The 14,617-nt window shown below is 36.4% G+C and overlaps 1 protein-coding gene across 2 annotated transcripts in view; it reads left to right on the forward strand.

Moving 5' to 3' along the window:
* LOC118189424 (astakine-like) overlaps positions 1–14,617 on the forward strand; it is a 207,112-nt gene that overhangs the window by 38,824 nt on the left and 153,671 nt on the right. The window lies entirely within an intron of this gene.

A 14,617-nucleotide genomic window follows, 5' to 3' on the forward strand; every position in this document is an offset into this window, starting at 1 on the left:
TCTTGAATAGTATTGTTTGTCCCTGTTTGAGACAATTCGGGAAGACATAAAATTTGAGGCAGAGGTTTAGTAGTTTGTGGAACAGAAAAGGCATTGCGTGGTGAATTATCTTAATAATCCTGTTGTCTAATCCGTCAGGTCCCGGAGCTTTATTATTCGGAAGATACTTAATAATTTTTGAAATTTCTTGTGAGTGGAATTCCACATCGTCTGGAGTATTTGGAACGGTATTATTGTATCTAATATCGGAATGTGAGTGGCCATCATCTTCTGCGTTATCTTTTAGGAAGACAACATCTAGAATATTGTTGAGAATCTTTTCAGTGACATTACCAAGCTGGCTGTTATGTGAGAGTTGATCTCTCGAAAGACCGATATGTGCGGGACTAAAAACTTTACTTGTAGCCATTTTATACAGCTGGCCGTACGTATCTTTATTACTACAGCAGTAATTCTTCCAGCTGCTTAATTTTGCTTCAGTTATTTTCTTTTTGTAATCTGCCAATTGTTGCTTGTATTTTATCCATATTTCCATTTTCAACCCTTCCGGAGCACTTTTCATTTTTCTACGAAGGGCCCTTGTATGTTGCTTTTCACGTCTTAATTCCTTTGTCCACCAGTTAGTCTTCGTAATCTTATTGTTGTTACGGAGTTTAAATGTGTTCGTCGCTGTCTCCTGTATTGTTTTGATAATTGTTTCCATTAAATCATGGATTGCATCGGGTGATGTGCATTTATCTATAAGTTTCTCCGCATACTGAAGACATGTGGAGATTTTTCTTCCAAATTGCCTTGCTTTTTGCTTTGAGATTGAAAATCTTCTTAATTTGAGGTCGGGGATTTCTTCTGATAATTCAAATGAAATGTAGTTATGATCTGAGTGGCTTGGATCATCAAGAACTTTCCATTCTTGTATTTTATTGGAGATACTCAATGTTGACAGTGTCAAGTCCGGCCATCCTTTACCATTTGTTGTTTCAAATGTAGGAGTGTCTGAAGAGAGGTTATGTATATACAGATTGTGTGTAGCAATAAAGTCAGCTAGTGTATGTCCTCTATTATCTGTATTATTGTAATGCCACATTTGATGGTGAGCATTGAAGTCACCTGTAATCACGTGCTGTGATCTTCTGAGATTACTAAAGATATTTTCTAATGTGTGGAGATTCGGCCCCATATCCTCTCGTGGTGAGCAGTAAATGGAAGTAATTAATAGCTGTTCTGATTTACAGTTAATACTTATCGTCATCACATCTCTATGGCTTAATATAATTGTAGAGGACCATTTGGTATTGGTGACTATAATACTGGCACGTGGGTTAACTAGAGGATCCTTTTCAGTAGATTGAAATATTTGCCAGTGAAGGGGAAGGCATCTAACTTCACCTTTTACGCAATACGGCTCAGTAATGCAAATTACATCATGATTGTTATTTTCAATTACTTCACTAAGTTGTTCTGACGCCTTTTTTCCTCTGCCTAAGTTTATTTGAAGAATTCTAAGCTTGTCCTGTGGAGGCGAATTATTGTGTAAAATTGTCGTAAACAGTTGAGATTGGGGAATTGAAAGGGCGGCGGTAGTACTTGATGGATTCATGTACAGAAAGGGAAGTTTAAATTAACTTAAAAGAAACTAGGTAGTAAGCTAACTATTCTTCTTGCTTTGATGTGTAAACTGCAGCAGCTTTAATTTTTGAGATTCCCCTCTGATATAATGGGCATTTGGGGGAGAATGCAGCATGTGAAGTATTGATGTAGGTTCCATATGTGCAGTTGAACAGTTTACAGTTGATACAATCCGGTACGTCTTCTTTGCAATTCCTTATGGAGTGAGGTCCGCCACAGAAAGCGCAATAAGTCCTAAATTTGCATGTACTACCAGAATGTGAGAAATCTTGGCATCTGTAGCATCTCCTCACTCCGTAGAATTCTGCGATTGGGAGAATGCTCCAATTAATTATAATTTTCCTACGTTCAATACATTTGGATAGAGTACGAGGGGAGCATTCGAGAACCCACTTAATGGTGTTTGGGTTTTTGCCTTTTGTGTAAAAGAGAGGTGAAATCTCCTCTTTATCAATCCTTAGTTGGTCAACTAGTTCTTCGAGAACTAATTTTGGTGGTAATGTATTCGGGATATTATTGATTGAGATTTTCGGTTTTTTAACCCTTGGTGTTTTTATTTCTATTAAGTTATTTGCTTCTTCGGAAACGTTTATGGCGTTAGTAATCTTGTTGAGTTCTTCCTTTGAAGTGCTGCTGATCGCGATGCCTCCATTCTTAATATTTGCTATATAATCAATATTGGCATTTATTTCTTTGAGGGGAAGGATCTGATTTAGTTTCTCTGTAATATGGCATTTTAGCTCTTGCTTTGGGTATAGCAAAATAGTTGGGTTATTTTTTCTTGGTACCTTTGCTACAGCATCAGCATATGAAATTTTAGGAACATTATTATCCTCTAATAATGACGGCATTGTTTCTGTATTAATTAAGTCTGTGGTGGAATCATCGCACTGACGTGTGACGGCGTGGGAGGGATGCGGAATACCTATCGGAAACGGAACGTCGCTTACGTTACTGATCCCATTACTTGTAGCAATATCTCTGAGCTCATCGAGCATCTTTTTAAGCTTTGTGAACATTCCTGGTGGGATGATGCGTTTTCCGCCTCGTCTAGTACTGGCTAGATCTAGACATGCATGATAAAGATTTACGGCTCTTATACGCGGTTCTTGGCGTACTGTTGCTGTTTTTTCCGGTGGTAAAAGCATACTTTCCGAGTTGACGGACACTGGGCTCGAAGGACGTGTAGTTTGAGCCATGCTGGAAGCTGACTATGAGGGAATTACTATTATAAATTGTGAACAGTTATACTGTGATAAGTTGCACACACTACTGAGAAATGTCGTAGTACAGAGGTAATTGAATGGAAATGCTTTCTATACGTAGAGAGCCAATTTTTTTTTTGTTTTGTTTTTACGATGAATAATACCAGTATAAATTACTAATCAGATTAGATGAGTTAAATATAAAATATATAACAAAAAACAAGTACAAACATAATAATAGAATGTTAAGAACAAATAGATTCTATTCAGTGCAATAAATGAAAAAAGTAACTAATATAAGAATGTAACTTATTAAAAACATTGGTAAAATGAAATGAAAAATGTTAGGCCGAATGTATATTAAGTCAACTGCGTTATTCAGCACTTAAGAAAATAAGGAATATTAGGCACCTTAATTCATCTCTTTAAACACTAAGCAATTAACTCTGTTTGTTATTAAACTATGCAATGCGTGTGGTATAATTAATCAATTACAGAAGCAAGGAGAATGAGAAGCGGGGACGAAAGAGTAAAAAGTCCTACCTTGGTACCAGTACTTCTTCCGTAAGTTAGACAATTTCCAAGAGAGAAAATTCTCAATTCTTGTTAAGAAAAGAGTGCGAAAACAATGATACACTAATCTTATCACACAATATAGAGTCTGTACAAGCTGTTACTAAAATCAAAATTTCACCAAAATCACTAAAATTGAAGTAGATGACCGATAGAGATGCAAAGTTCACTTTTAAAGTACTCTGGAAGACTTGAGAGGGAATTTCTCTGTCCTGTTTCCGTTTTCTAATTGAATAAAGAGTGACTGCACAATTGAGGAATATCCACTGTCGTAAAAACCGCAAACGTAGTGGGAGAGGCTCTTTGTTCGTAAGGGTCCTGGGGGGGGGGAAGGGGAACGTTGTAGATTCCTTCCTTGTGGGGATTGCTGCGGTGGGATTTCCTCCAGGGTAGAAAGGAGAAAATAAGCCAAATTTTATATTTTCTGAACTATTTGACGGAGAATCTTTTAATTTAGAAAGCCTTAATCGTCATTTTCCGCTGATTGTTGTCATCTTTTTTTCATGAAAAAAGGGCTGTAAAAACTGGAGAAACTGCCTGATGAAGAAACCACTAGTACCTTTTGTTATCAACAGCTTTTCTTATCTCTTTGGAGCTCTTTGTCATAGTTAGCAATACGTTCAGGGATGAAACCGTACTTCTTCCTGCAATTTCACAGATGACTCATCACACCACGTGCTAGCTAAATAATCTTACGTAATTAAAGTAATAATAATCTGATCACTACGAAAATAGTTCCAAGGAAAACCTGACACGATTGCGCGTCCGGTGATATAAATCTTGAGAGTAAATGATGGACTAAAGTGCCATGTTGTTCTTCCCTTGCATGAACAATGGCGGACACAATGGGCTCCCACGAGTAAACTAGAAATTAATTAATAACTTTTTACGTATGGATGATACAGGCTTAATCCATATATCAAAACGCACGTCTTGGCTTCCTCAATAGTATGGTATGATTTACTCAACCTAATTATGAGGACTTACGCGAAAAATTGCGAATATTGAGGAGCGTGAAAACAGCGATGCACGGCAGTTCTTCGGCAGGTGCTCTCAGTCTGCTTGTTGCGCACACATCCTGACATACGCAGTTACTATTTTGTATAATTGCGGGAAATATACCGCCTCACGTACCCTTTTTATAGTCTTTCTGACTCCTAAATGACCCGATGTTGGCGCGTCGTGTAATTCCTTCAAAATGCTCTTTCGAAGCGAGGCTGGGATGACTTGTCTATACTCAAAGTTTCCGTTTGTTGATTTCGTATAAAACAATAAATTATCTATTATTTCATAGTTTTCTGCTCTACTTCTTATTGCAACGACATCTGTATGTTCAAAGATTTCGGGGTCTTTTAAATAAGCATAAATACTTCAAAATTCAGAATCAGCTTTCAATTCAGCAAAAATTGTTTCTCTAGAATCTAAAATTATAATTTTAGTCAACACAGAGCATTTGAGTTCATTCCCTTCATCGTCCAGTTTTATTCGGGATAGTGCGTCAGCGACATTATTTTCTTTTCCTGGTTTATATTTAATTATTAGATTATATTCTTGAAGTTTTAAATCCCATCTTATTAACCTGGGCGCTAGGTTTTTTTCCCGAGTAAAGTCTACCAACAGCCGCATGATCCGAAAAGACTGTTACTGGCGCTTTGCCGAAATAAAGTCGAAATTTCTGTACAGCCATTAATACGGCTAATGTTTCTCTCTCCGTAGCTGTATAATTCCTTTGAGTAGAATTTAAAGTTTTACTAAAAAATGCCAAAGGATGCCCATTCTGCATGAGAACCGCATCTACGGCACAGTCCGACGCGTCGGCTACAATTTCCAGGTTTTCGTCCCCTTCCGGAAATTTCAAAACAGGGGCATTGATGAGTGCTTCTTTTAACTTTTCAAATGCTGTATTTGCTTCTGCTGTCCACGTAAACTTACTTTTTTCTTTTAACTACTAACAACGGTTCAACAATATTAGCAAAATCTTTTATGAATGACCGATAATAAGAACATAACCCAAGGAAAGAAGAAAGTTTCTTGGCGATATTGGGAGGTGGGAAATTCTTAATGGCTTTTATTTTTGAATCCTGAGTTTCTATAACCCTTTTCGAAATTTTATAACCCAGATATTTAAGTTCTTTTGTCGGGAACTTCCATTTAGATGCGTTAATTGTAAGACCGGCCTCTTTTAAAAATTTAAAAACCTCTCCCAAGTCTTTAATATGTTGCTCCAACGTACTACTCGTTATAATTATATCATCTAGATAGATTAAAGTCTATTTTCCTAGGACAGGCTTTAGAACAATGTCCATAGCTCTCTGGAATGTTGACGGGGCCCCACACAACCCAAAGGGCATGCATAAAAATGCATACGTGCGCGATTTTGTGATAAACGCGGTTTTATGTATATCTTCTGGTGTCATAGCTATTTGATAGTAGCCCAGACATTAAGTCCAACGTAGTCATGTATCTCGTAGACTTAATCTTTCTAATAATTTCCTCTATCACCGGCAAACGGTAAACCGGGAACTTAGTAATACTATTGAGTTTTCTGTAATCGATAGCAAACCTCCAAGCCCTTTTATCTGAAGGAGGGAAATCGTTCTTTTTCCTACATAGTAGGACTGGACTCGCGTACTCACTATTTATGGGCGTTATTATCTGGTTCTGCAGCATTTCTTTAATGTGTTCCTCAATAATTTGTTCTTTCTGTTGATCATACCTGTAGGGTTTAGCCCTACAGGGTTTATCGGCAGTTAGTTGTATATCATGTGTTACAATTTGACAGTTACCAGGCCGTTCTGAAAACAAGTTTGAAAAAGTACTCACCACTTGCTGGATGGCTTGGCTTTCATGGACACTCAAATGGCTCAAGTCTACCTGAGGTTCTTTCACTGGCTCCACCACCCTCAGATCCATTTCCAGCATGATCGAATTATCCTGAAGATTGAGCTTGGCTTTCGCGTCCTTTAAGTGTTCCATGCCTAAGATGACTGGATTCTGTAAATTTTTCACCACAAAAATTAATACTTTAAGGCTCTCATCTTTTATCTGTATTCTTAATGATAATTTCCCGATACATTGCCAGGTTTTTCCTTGGGCGGCTATAATTTCTGTATTTTTATTTTTAAATAACCATAGCCTATTAAAATTCTTATAGAAAAATTTATCACTCGTAAAATTACCTTCTGCCCCTGTATCAATGAGGGCTTCCACTGGTACATCGCCAACCAGGACTGGACCCTCGTTTTCACAGGCCCCTCTAATCGTTTAAAGCTTTCTTTTTAACTTCAGTCTTTTGGGTACGCGGACGGTTTTTTTAGAATTTCCTTTTTGCGCCTTGACCTTCGTGCTTCGATGAGTTGGCTTGATAGCTCTTTCTCCCATAAGAGCGATTTGTGTTACCGGTCTGTTGATTTGAGAATTGTCTTCGGGGACCTTGAGAATACGATGCCCCTCTAGATATTTCCGCTATTCGTCGGCTTTGGAACTTGACCGCCAACTCGAAGAGTTCCTGAAAGGTGCTTGGATTTCGGATTTCCAAGTAATCTTGGACAGCAGGTAGCAATCTTGGTAGAATTATTTCAATTACCTCCGTGTCGGGTTTCTTTCCATAAGCATGTCTGTCAGCTTAACTTTTCGCAGAATAAAGTCCGTCAAGTCTTTAATATTACGTTGATAAAAACTATAAAGTTCGGCTTCTAGCTTTGCTCGGTCTTTCACTATGGGGAAGGGCTTTAATAATGATGTTTTAAAATTTTCAAAGGTATATGTTTGGCCTCCGAATTCTCCTAATAAAAATTTCCCTATACTCTTCCACCATAGTGAGGCTTGTCCTCTTAGTGCAGATGTGGTGATGGCAGCTTTTTGCCTTTCGGGCACAGGATATAGCTGGAAATGATTTTCGAGGCCTCCTTAGAATATCGCCACCGAATTTTTTCAGTCGAAATTGACGGTTGGCTTGATAGATGCTCTGATAGTTTGGACCAGGTATCCAAACCCTTCTAACTGGTTCGCCATTTCTTGCTGTTGGAGTTGTACAGAGGCTTCCATCTAATTTTCGGCCATCTGAGTTCGTAAGATGTTCGGGCGCCAAATGTAGTATTGTGTGGCCCCAACTTGTCAGCAACTGTGGTAGTGACTGCTACGAAGTGTAAATTTACACAGACACGTAAGAAGGGCTTAAAACCCTTTTTATTCAACTTTAAAAATAACAGCTGCTTCCACTTGACGCTCACAAACTACGCCGACCCAGCGGTTTAACAGAAACAGAAAGTAAAACTGAAAAATAATGACTGGATAAATAAATAGCTAGATCACTTACCTACGAGGCTCTGAGATCTTAACTAATCTAACCGCGTTCTAAAATACAGCTGAGATTCAGCGAGCTTACTAATTAAGCAGTTGAAGGATTCAGTAAAAACTGCCGAGATAGGCACACAGGCCGAAACGCGCGGTTCTTAAATTTCTACCTAGCAACCTTCCCGTTCGCGGTTCAAGAAGCACACCTACAAACTCGTTTCCCTTGTATTTAAAATTAACTTACTTCTGCTAAATTTGAATATACTGCGCGTACTACTACAATTTACACACTCTAGCATTGGCAATTCTAGGGGAAAGTAAAGGCTTGACAGGAAAGATAGCTTAAAATAAATGTTAGTTAAAATAAATATAAACCCTACAAGGCATAAAATATTATTCTATTAGTGGCCCTTCGATGAAGGGATTAAGTAAATATAATTCTCCTGGTTTATATTAGTTTATTAGACACATAAAATGCCTTTTAATGCCTTTTGAAATTTAAATTTTACATTAAATGCCTTTTGAAAAGATATAAAAGCATATACACCCTCCTATGTAATATAGTTCAGAGGATGTAATAAACAACCAATCAACAGACTAAGGATGTAGTAAAAAAATCAATCAACAAACTAAGGGTGTAGTAAGCAACCAAATTACTGAAATCAGTTTTCAGAAACTTCACTTTGAAAGTTTTAAACTGCGTTTGAATAGTCCGAGGATGGCTAAAAATATTAAAGCATTCAGGTGTTGAAAGAAACAGTACACCGATAAGATGACATTTGTGCCAGGTCGTAACATACAATACCAAATGTGTATTAAATCGAGACTGGAAATTTTCTGTTCGTTGCATTCCAGTAGGTTGATTTCGTATGACACTATGATTACGCATGTGTCCGTATGCTTAAGTATAACGTATGCATTATATTAATATATTTACAATAGTAGAATGAACACCTATAAATAATAAATAATTGCATCAAGTATATACATATATACTGATACGGATTTTGCATATATGTAAATAACTTTAGTGAAATTATATGTGAAATTTTAGCATCTTTTTGTGTAATGCAAAATGAAATGCTTGAAAGAGATGAAGCTCTACCGGAAAAATACGAGTATTAGTGCACGTCTATTTAACATTGAGGTAAATAGGCTATCTCGCTAAATTGGCGAAATATCGCCGAGCTGACGATGGTTTTGGCGACTAATTTTTGTCTCTAAATCTGGTTAGAAATCGCAAAAATTCGGCAAACTTGGCGATCATCCGACGACATGTGGATTCGATACCTGTATAACCGCGGCTGGTACTGTAACTGAATAACTGTAATTGATCCACGTAACCGTATCCAGCCCTCATATGCCTTTCAGTAATTTGGAGAAGTCGAAGGTACTAGAGATTTCTCGGCGGCCGGGGAAAATCTATGTAGGACCGGAGCAAACATCAGTTTCTCAGTTGTTAATTTAGATCTTAATTCGGAGTACTGCCATATCCGTGAGGGCTTAGCCTTTTAGATGGGCTTTGCATTGCCTTGTGTTTAGCGTTCTTAGTAATTTGAAGTGTAACTACTGATTGTGCTCTCTGATTCTGAAAAGAGTTGTGCGAGTATTTTTGTGGAAAGTTCCAGAGCTGTGAAGTGTTTCTTTCGGTAAAATACGTTTCATCAGGCTATCATAGGGTCTTTATGCATTCAATCCATTACAAAGCCACACGCACGCAACAATATACTTGTAGATGATTACAGCGAAAGGGAATAAACAGTGCTATACACTATAAGTACGTATCAAGGGGGTAATGCATAAATATGATAGGAGTGATTGCAGTCAAAGGGAATAGACGACGTTTTATACGACAGATACATATAAATAGGGTAATACGACACCACAACACTTGTTTTGGTATTATTTAGATAATATTTTTTACAATATCAGAATGAATACTTATATTGGAAAAACTGAATACCTAAGTAAAACAGAGAATGTCATTAAGTATACACATATACATGCTGATGTATAGAGCGACATAAAATATATTATGAAATATAAAAACTTATGGCCTGACAGTAATATGAAAACCATTGCAAAGGGAAATAGAAAAATAATATTTAATGTAAAACGTATAAAAGTGAAATTTTTAAATATTTATCCTACGTGATAAATCATCCGTTAGGAAAGAAAACTGGTATTATTTTTTAAATGATTTTAACGATTTCACTTTCAAAACTTCCTTATCAGTCTTATATTTTTATGAGAATAGCTGAGTACTACGTTTTCTATTCAGTACTTTATTCTGAATTTTTTTCAATCTCTAATCCGAAAATAACGCCTGCGAAACTGATTTGTTGATTTTTTCCTCAGTGTACATACTGGTCACACATGTACCTCAAAGATCGATTACCTGCATAATCTGAAATTAATAGGCTGTAAAACATTTTCACCCGCTTCGCCAATATCTTCTTCAACTAAGTCAAAGCATTCAGACATGTAAAAAATGCACTATCTTTAAAATGGGTTACTAACCCATTTTAAAAATGAAAGTCATGTCATTTGTCATCGTTTGGTATCACTTCATTCTCTAAATTTCGGACAAAATTCTTCACAGCTGAAATGTCATAATTTAAAATTTTATTTCCAAATCGGCCGATATTCGTTTAACTAAATATTTTCTTATTTTCTGTATTTTTATTGTTTCAATTATTTCCATTTGCGGAGTTTAGCGGGGGGGGGAATGCATCTTTACGACTCCAGTTTTTGAAGTGAGGATGATTCTTATTTGTATATGAACAAAATTTAATTGTAGTTTTTATATAAATACTAACTTAGCTCACTCTTTAAAAAACAGCTTCAAAAAATTTCTTTTTCCCCTTAAATCGGAATAAAATATTTTTTAAGTTGAGAATTTTTTTCTTTAAAAATCTTTATTTTTTGGTGGAAAAAATCGCTAAATGCGTGTTCCTTAAGTCGAGATTCGATTGACAAATTTTTGGAGATATCAAATCATCAAAGTTTAAACATATTGTTTAAAAAACTGATATTTCAATATTAAATTTATAAATTACTTATTTAATTTTGGCTTCCTGTTCAATCTTAAAGCTAATTTGACTTTCTTATTTATTATTGCTGATACTGCTACTGTTTAATTATTCCTATCTGGTGAATTTTACAAGGACCACCTATTCAGAACTCGTAATGTAAAACAACTTAGAACATCATTTCGAAAATATATAGCTAAAAATACTATTATTTTGGTTGACAGAAACCAGAATGTAGTATAATTTACATTTAGCATTGCTCAAGGTAGCCTGTGCATTACTAAGGTATTTCAAGAATCCGAAGCATGTAAATTCTAATTTCAGCTTCAGTTACAATTCAGTCAATCTAATTTATCAGTCATCTACTAATTCATGACTGTAAAGAACATTAAACTAACGATTATATTCAGGTCTCGAATGAGTATCATATTCTTTCTATAATCAGATCTGTAATAAATTCTTGCAACGTTAATTTTGTAATATACGTAACGAATGTATGCTATACACATACATTTATCACGTTTTACTCTTCACCATTCCTCATAGTTCCTACCCTAAATAAAGGATTTTAAATATCCCAAATCTGTACCGCTCGGTTTTTGGATTAAAGCCATCGTGGTGACGCAATATACTTACATTAATAATACCAGACTCTGATGGCATTGCTTTTATAATTTTCATTGCAAAAAATCATTTCGAGATAAGCAAGTTAAAAAATTAATTAAAAAATCTATTTGAATGAAAAGGTATGTCGGAATTTATAATGCCATTATTTCATGATGTTTTAAATTTGATGAGATTTAGAATCTCATAATCGCTAGTTGGAACTTAATACTTTCAAAAGTTATTTCAACACATATTAAGACAAAAAATATGAAAATTCTTAGAAAATAATATTTATAGTTTTTTTTAAGCTATAAAAAATTACTATAAAAGTTATTCCTGCATTTTTTTTTCTCTAGTGTGACAGTTACCACATCGTTCCAGCACACTGAATACCTCGTATTACATTCCATGCAACACTCAGTTTTCTCCAAAGTAATTTCTGGAGCGTTTCCTCTGGTCACAACGTCTGGTGACCGAACTGAAGTGGTCAACAACAACAAAAAAAAAAGAAAAAAAAAAAAAAAAACGTGTTGAAAGACTGGGAGACCCCTATTTCCCCCAGTCTTTCATTAGATAAGAGAAGCATTTAAATTATTACATCCCTTTATTTGCTGTTATGATGCAGTGGTAAACGTAGCCACAAAAGATCTTCTGTTCCACTCCGGCAAAAAATACAGCTACATATGTTTTAAATATTCTCACTTTCAGTCTGGTAACGTAAATTTAACAGAAAATAAGAATGTAACAAATCACTAATAAATTAAGATGTCTAACAACTAGTTTCTTAGCTTAACGCTAAATGGGCTGCACACAGCAAAGCCAAACCTAGAAATATCAGTAGAAACTGAAAGGTGTCTAACACCGACTGGAGAGTTGATTTCAAACACTCAGCATAAACTCGGAACTAAGTCCATTACTAGTCTTTTCGAAATCTTGAAACGCAGCTTAAATACTGCTTCTGAAACACGTTTAGATTTGCATTTATGTCATTACAAAAATTTACTTTCCGGCAGGAAACTGAAATCATTAGGGAAAGGAAAGTCGAACTAAAAATAATTGGTTAGAATAACATAAGTTCTTACAGTACCTTTACATCACTTTATTAAAATCTTTGGAGAATATTACTCGTCTAGAGCTTCTGAATCTATAGAATTTATCATCATATCGATACTCCATATACCATTATCAAACATACTGTTACGAAATGTACAGGCGCGGTAAGATGGCTTCCCCGCAAAGCAGTTTTAGGGTTGCCATAAAATAGCAAGGAAGGCAGGGTTGCCACATTTGGCGAGAAATCGGCCATTTGGCGTCAGAATTGGCGATATGCCATGAACGGATGGAGATTCTTCTGGAACGAATTCTTACCGGTTTAGCTTAGAATGTTCTCGAACACAAGCCAAAAGCTATATAAACCCTGCTGGTCCGCAGTCAGTCAGTGTATGTCTCTCATCGAGTGTGTGCTTCATCTAGAGGGCGAGTGAGTATGCCTCGTCTAGTCAGTATCGAGTTGGTTTCTCGTATAGCGAGTCAATCCCTGTAAAGTCGATCGAGTTGATAGCCGGGCAACGAGTGCCGAGTGGGTCGTCGAGTGCACCGAAGGAGTCTCTTAGTGTATCGCGGTTAGTGCATCGTCGAGAGAGCGTGTTCAGCTCCGGGAACGACTGAACCGAAGAGTCGGGAGCTGTGCTCTGTGTGTCGTCGAGTGCATCGCGAGTTGTAGCGTGGAGAGTCTCGAGAGTACGTGGAGTTCCGAGAACGACCAAGCAGAGTCGGGAGCTGTACTCTGGTGATTTGCAGTGAAGCTGCCTCCACCGTGATAGCCTGATAATCTGAAGGCTGTGTCGCTGATCGTGTCAGCGTGTTTATAGTAGATTTTAAACGACTGTAAAAAGTGATTTTGGAGCTGTCCTGATGAGTATTGGCTAAATAAAGTGTGTTTCGGTACTTCATCAAGTAGTGTCGTCGTTATTCACTCCAAATCCACATGCACCCCGTACGAATGTGAAGGAAGAAAATAACGTAACAACTGGTGTCAGAAGAAAAAGAAAAAAAAAAAAAACGCAACAATACGTTACTGCAGTGGTAGTATCACTTGAATTATATGTTATAAACAAGGACGTCGCTGTGTGACTCTTGCATAGGAAGCATAGAAAAACATATTCAGAAGCAAAGAAACATCAAAATTAGTTTCTTTTTTTTCCCCAAAATGAGGGAACAATTTTTTAAAAGAATGCATAACGTGAAGTATATTAGAATTATACATTATTCGAAAGATACTACGCGAAGACGGAAAATATACTGGAAAAATTAAGTAAACTGTAAACATTTTCCAAATTGCGTATACATATTTCTCCAATTACTGTGATTCTCAAACTATCCTCGTAAAGGAACATTTTAAAACGACAGCGCTGAACTGTGCCGAAAGTGGATTTTGTTTGAAAAGGGGAAAAAATTCAAAACGAAAATTAAACAGGCGTGTGAAATCACTGGAGTGAAAAATCAAGTTCAGATATCAATAAAAATAAGGCGGACGAAAAAGCGAAGGACATGTCTCCCACAGAATTGCTGAGCATAAACTCATGTTTAATTTACGACCTACGGTTCTTATCTTGGCAATGGAATCATGACAAAGGTGGGAAGAAATCTTCCTCAATGGAATGTGCGGAATAGATAAATGCGTTTTGATTTTACCATTGTTTTTTCCGCGATACTGGGTGAATTCTTTGCTTCTAATCGCGCACAACAATGGTGGTATGCTTTCATCATAATTCGAAAGTCTTTGTGGTCGAAAGTTCGAAAGTCCTGTAGGAGAATTGCCCACCTGACATAAATAAAAATGCAAAACACGTGTAAATGTAAAATTTGCAGGAGGAATTCCTGACATATGAAATTTATCACATACTGTGACATATATATTATTTCACCTTATGGGCATAAAATAACTAGGGAATCGTAATCGACTTTACGCTCTGTCTTTACTCGAATTCCCAGTGATGTGGTAATTCAAAATGATTGGCACGATTTCATATAGTTTTATGAAATTTATAGCTATAAAGTGACAAGGAGTATATAAAATGAAAGAAAAACTGTACAAGTGTGACTTAAAGCAGTGTCCATATAGAAATCAGTCTTTCAGACTTACTACAGCATTTCTTTTGCTATGGCGTACATAAATTAATAACAATGACGTTGTCATCTTGTAGGCAAAGGAAGCAGAGTAGGAATGTATAAAAAAGGGTAGAAATGTACAAGATCAATATTATGGCCTTGACACTA

Source organism: Stegodyphus dumicola, chromosome 3, assembly GCF_044657685.1.
Source record: "Stegodyphus dumicola isolate Sdum_Otavi_A_Nest chromosome 3, ASM4465768v1".
NCBI lineage: Eukaryota > Metazoa > Arthropoda > Arachnida > Araneae > Eresidae > Stegodyphus > Stegodyphus dumicola.